The following is a 6,276-nucleotide window of genomic DNA, read 5'->3' on the forward strand; positions in this document are numbered from 1 at the left end:
GGGAAGCTCTATGGGTAGAAAGCAGTTTTTTTTGGGGTATGATATTAGATCTGAAATGTAATGGGTTTTTGAGGAGAAAAGTCTTTGAGCGTCTGTAAGTTTGAGTCGAGGGGTTGGGTAGTAGATATAGGCTCTGTAGCTGTGTGCACAGAGGCCTGGAAGAGTCTGTAGCTATGTGTGTGGACCCCTGCAGCTGAGTGCGCAGGGTGGATCTAGATGTATTGGTGAAGAAATTGAATAAAGATAAGTTGTTTCTGAAATTTTGTGCGAAATCTGAATTATCACGGATCCGGCTTTTGTATGGTTAATATAACTATTTGATCTATGCGCATATGCTTATGTTATGAATATATGTGAATTTGTGTTTATTCTGAGTGCACGAACTGGTTAACTCTGATAAATGTTTGCTTAAAGACCCTTTTGAGTAGATCTGATTTATAATACATCATTAAGTAATTAATATTAAGAAGTAGCCCGGGTCCGGATCTACGCGGAAGCAGAGCAACACGAGGCTATAGAACAGCACGCGAAACCTCCAGACCACATCTAGACATCCCAAGGCTGAAGAAACCTAGTTCCAGCACCCTCACTTGCTACCTCGGGTGAGACCTCAGTCCGCGCTCCGCGGGCTGTTGCCGAAGGGCTAGTAGCTGCAGAATTTGTTTGGCTAAATAATTCTTCTGAACCTGGGTTAGGCCCATATAAGCCAACAGCAACCCAATCTGCAGAGAACTTTGGCCATGATAGAATTATATCAAAAAACATAAGCTGTGAAGCATAAACAAGGGCAGAGACCACTCAAGAAGAGGTGAACCAACTTGGTGATATGCCTCCAGAAAAACCCATTCAGGAAGGCCTAAATACAGAGAATGTAGGCCAAACAGGAGAAATAGAAACAAACCAGGGAGAGGACATAGTTCTTGCAGAACAAAACCAAGATGAGCAACCAAATTCGTTAGGAGCAGAGCCAATTAGCAAAATATTTGTTCCTCCTAAGATACAGAAAAACAAAATTAAAAAGCTTAGGAAGGAACAGCAGAGGCTGCGGAAAATAGTAAAAAGGCTCAGGCGAAAGATAAGAAAATTAGCAGCGAGGAAGGTCCCAAATAAAACCCTAGAAACAATAAATACAGTCGTTCAAACTGAATTACATGAAACAAAAGCTACGTGGACTCAAACTGAGCCCATACTCACTGAACTTGTTAGGGAATAGCATGCAATTTTTGCAGAAACAGCTACCCAAACAGAGGCTATACCTTCTCATGACTTAACTATTCAGACGGAGATGGTACCCTCTTATAGCACAGCTACCCACAAAGGCTTGGGCCTCCTACAGCAAAGAAACATAGACAATAGGCATCCATTCTCATAGCAGGGGTACACAGACAAATACTCAAGCCAAAGATATCATGACGAGCAACGACCCCAGTATAGTGAATCTTCAAGAAGATTTAGCCCAGGCTTGGCTTACCATAGAACGGCTTGAGCTGGAAACTGTCTCCCAGCAAAAATACCAAGAATTACAGAGGCAACTTCGGGACATGAATACATCAGAAAGTGAGACCTTCGATAAATATCGAAAGGCAGAAGAAAGAATTGAGAAAATGAAGCTTAGATTAGAGAAGGTCATGGGTCAAATGGATATTATTTGCTCATTGTACACTGATGTCTTGGCATGCAGATCCCCTGCCAATAATTATGCTTTATTTTTGCTAGAAAGATACTTGCAGCTGAAAATCAAAGCCGTCAGGGCTGGAAAACCTATAGAATTAAAAACAATTGAGGATTTCATAAACTGTTGCAAACAACATGGGGTAAAAGTTTAGAGATTGTTGTGTGAATTTTATTTACATAATTTTGTATTAGAGGAAGAAATCGAAAAGAACCCCAGTCCTTTTGTGGGGGATGTGCAATTCCAAGCTTTTATTTCATTCGTTGTTAATCAACTGAAATGGTTCAAGGCTCATAACACGTTCCAGAGGCTAGAAAATGTACTGGACCTTTGGGTCAAAGGTGAACCAAAACACCCATTACAAATGCTGGCCAATCACAAAATTTTGATGAAAAGGGAAGGAGTAATCAAAATTTTTGGACCTATTCAGAAAGAGATTGTCGAGAAGGGAGTAGAATACTTCCTCTCCATTCAAGAAAGCTCCTTGGCTGCAACCAAGTTCAGGTGGACAGTTTCCAATAGCAATGTACAGAATAGAGAGCCATTTAATTATAAAAAATTTAAATTGGCTGCAGAACACTTTTCACTTATAGCAATCTCATCTTAAGAGAAGGTCCTTATTAGCTAGGTTGTCGGTTCCACAACCCTATTATTTGGTATCCTGTTGAAGGGTACAAGGCTATATATGAACTGCCTGAAGGACAAACAGGGCACATCTTTGAGCTCTTGGCTAAGAATCATGGTTTCAGACTGCTTTACGACATTCCTTCTCCAGCTTATTCCTTGACTGCTCTGCATACAAACTACATGGTTTTCATGAGGACATGAAAAAGGGTAAGCAGGGGAGTATGTTGGGTCATGGAAAAGGTATGCATTTACTATTAAACTCATCATCATTTTCCTTTATTCTTATCCTTTCTATATCTCAATGCGCTAATCTATTAAGGAATTACGATAAGAAATGAAGAAATTATCTGCAGTTACAACTTAACTAATTATTACCTTCCTTTATGCAAGAAAACAACAAAAGGGACAAATTTTGTACCCTAAGAAGGAACAGCAAGAATCGGCAAGCTAAGGAAGGAACGCGGCAGTTGCAGATACGGCCAAAAGCAAATTAGAAGGATGAGTGCAAGAAAGGAAACAATGTCTGAAGATGGAAAACTGTATGAATCCATCAGGATCAAGAGATCCTGAGGGATCAAGTTTATCACTTATCTTTGTACCCTTTCCGATTATAAAAAGAGATGTTTTGTAAGAAGAAAGAGAGGAGAAATTTCTGTATTATTGTAATTGTAATTGTATTCACAGACTCTCGTTATCGAGAAGAACACGAATATATTGTAATGCTCATTCAGTTTGATGATTAATATATAAGTAAAGTTATTGTTCCCTTGCATTTCCTAAAGTAACTTAGCAGTGTTTTGCTGGCGACTAACGGCCCGGCCTCTAGTGGATTCAACTGCGCTTCTTGTGTCATACATTTCCAATTCTCGCAAGTGTGATGGTTTGATAGTATTCTTACTTTCTGTGATTTTATTGCTACGCTGTTTATTATTTTCCAGTATTGACAGAAGATCTTTATTTTATATAATTTGCAAGATTGTCATTGATTCAATTTGCTTTCATTTCAGATCAAGTTTATTAGATAAATATTCCGCTTGATATAATCAACTGTAAAGAGTATTAACTATTGTTGTTGAAACTCTCATATTGGTATTCATTCACTGTTTAGATTAATTATTGAGGATTGGGTTTGATTTAGATTAAATCAGTTAAATAGGGATGAGTTATCACTACTGTACTCTCAACTGATGCATGCAAGATTTGATTACAGGATTGAGTTTTCTTTAATTGCAATTGGAATTTACTAGATGCATCCGTTTACTCTTGTATTTAAAAGATCTATACTGCAATTTAGAAACATTACTCTCTGAGTAAATAGCAGCCACACACTGTGTATGCTCTTGAAATAAGAAGACTTTCCCGGATTGATAATTAATGTGAGGATAATTAGGAGTTTAAAAGGCACCTTTTATCGACCAACATAGAGGACATTGACATTGAGGGGGTAGACCCTATCTGAAAGCTACCAGAATACATCCCTCTGCGCCAGGGCAAGGTAAAGGTCTTGAAGGACCCTGATGAGGGAAAGTTTCTCCTTAACACACCCCTGCTGCTAGAAAACATAACATTTGAAGGTTTGTGCTTAGCACAAGTTCCACATCTGAAATTAGAGGATTGGGACTTGGGGGACACTAAGCAGTTCCCCCACCTAGCTATTGATAATTTCATGCAGAGAGTATTCTACAAGGACTCGGGTGTCACCGAACTGGAGTCGATGAAGTGGATTCATGGGGTGGAAAAGGCAGCATTGTTGAATCTACTATGGGTGCCGCATTACCACCGTGCTCCCATCAATTTGATAGTTATCAAATAGTTGTTGTGCTCGGTGCACGATGGGTGCCTGTGGTTGGGAGAGTCGATCCCTATAACTAACATGTTGATCCATAGGATCACCCTACTACCCCATCCAGGTTTGAATCCATCCAAGGCATTTGGCGGAAACACAGTTGAGTGCAACCTCGCCGAAAGGATGAAGGACAAGTTTAAACTTGTCAAGAAGTCGCGCAGATATTCAATTTCAAGTATTACGGACCCCGCGGTGAAGGTGGCCACCTAGATCTTGGTTGGCAAGGTGATGAGGAAGTGTCGCGTAGACGAGGTGCTGACACCAGTGGTTTCATTAGCATCCCAATGCGCGGAGGGAGTATAATTCAACTGGGCATGCTACCTGTGCAGCGAGTTCCTCGCAAACTACAGGGAGGCACAGGACCATAACAAAACGTTCCACTACTCATGGTTATTACTGCCAATTGTGTTGGTCGCGTGGGAATTGCCAGAGGGCAGCCAATTTCCTCCGATCGCGAAAGATCTACCAGAAGCAGCGAAGTTTGATTCGTTGTGGGCCACGAAGGACATTGGCCTGGTCCGGGAGAGTAAAATATTTTGGGTTTTGATGGAGTCGAGCATCCGCACAGCCATTAACTACAAGCCACAGTTATCACCAACTATCTTTGAGCAGTTGTCGAGATACGTGAAGTTCAAAGCAGACTTCCATTGTATCTGCATCTAGCTGCGAAGGGACCCAAATCAGAAGTGGTATGATCTACCATACTATTGATGGCGTTGGACCTGCCAACATGTTAAGGGGATTTCCCTGGTAAGAAGCCCCAATTAGACCTCAAAACGTTTGGTGTAGGAGTCCCAACAGTGGGTCGTAAGGTAATGCCTTGACTGCGATGTCGCATAGAGGAAAGTAAGATAACTCTATCAGTAGTAAGGGTGTGACTTATGCAGTGAGTCAAGGAAGGTGTATGAGAGGTTCTAACACTTTGAAGGGAGAAGAAGGTGAAGGTGTCCAGGTTGAAAGGGATCAGTCCCAACTTGGCTAGGAACACACAACACAAAAGGACATGTACAACTTCCAGCGAAGCAGTCCACTTGGATGTGGCATTCACATCATAAAAGGTAAGATAACACGTACAGCACTCATGGATCAGTCCGAGATGAGTGCGACAGTTGTTACAGCAAGGTTCATGTGAAAGGTTTGTTTGATGTCCGGTAGAGCAGTCGACATGGACGGTGACAGCATTAACAACATATACAACACATTAACAACAAGATTCATATAATTTCATTTGAATCAATTCATACACAAGTATGTAATTTAAACAACATATATCATTAAGGCAACCAGAGCAGTCCAACTACAATAACAACATATGCATGAAAATGTGTTGGCTCTTATTATATAAAGAAGTGTAAGTCTCAATCATACAATACATCCATGTAAACCTGCTAGCCCCAACAGTGGAACGTTACAGCCACATCCGCCTGCTCCTCAAAAGAGATGTACTAGCTCCGTGCAGTGGAGAAGCCAAGGCACGTTACAATACCATCCAAGCCTTTTTCAAGATAGTCTTAGTAGAAGCTTGGTTGACCAAAAGCCTGTACAATGAGTTATGAAGGGCTATTTATAGAAAAGGGTGGGGTGACCCTTGACATTCCCCTTTATGACAGTTCAACTAACCTCATGACTCTTCACCTACTCTATGACTGTTACATCCAACCATTGACACTTGAATTACACTTGACATGACTCAACATTACAATGCACATGTACTCATGTGAGACAACATAGCTTGAATAAGCCTTGCAAGACATCACTGACACTCAGTCTGATGTGATGACACCAATTCTTTGACATGCTTGTGATGGTGAAGGTGGTGAGCTGATGCCAAGCTTGGTCGTCCATGATGGTGTGCATGCACCTCATGGTGACATCTTGTTGAAGCGAACTCTAGCTACCGTTGCAACTGGTGCATTGGTTCGGCCCCTTCATCTAACTCATCTGCTAACATGCACATGGTCTTCTTGGGTACGGTTGAACCAAAAACAAACTGATGCATAGTATCCGTGTTGATCTTCAAGTGTGTGTAAGTGGTCATGTGCAACAACTTACCTAAGTACATGTTCAGCCCCAGGAAGACTTTCTTCTTGTCTTTGCCTTGGTGAGTGTGTTGAATGGGTTGGATTGCATG

The sequence above is a fragment of the Pinus tabuliformis genome, chromosome 2_2 (assembly GCF_031772625.1).
Source record: "Pinus tabuliformis cultivar Carrire ecotype Pingquan chromosome 2_2, CPIR1, whole genome shotgun sequence".
In the NCBI taxonomy this organism is placed as follows: Eukaryota; Viridiplantae; Streptophyta; class Pinopsida; order Pinales; family Pinaceae; genus Pinus; species Pinus tabuliformis.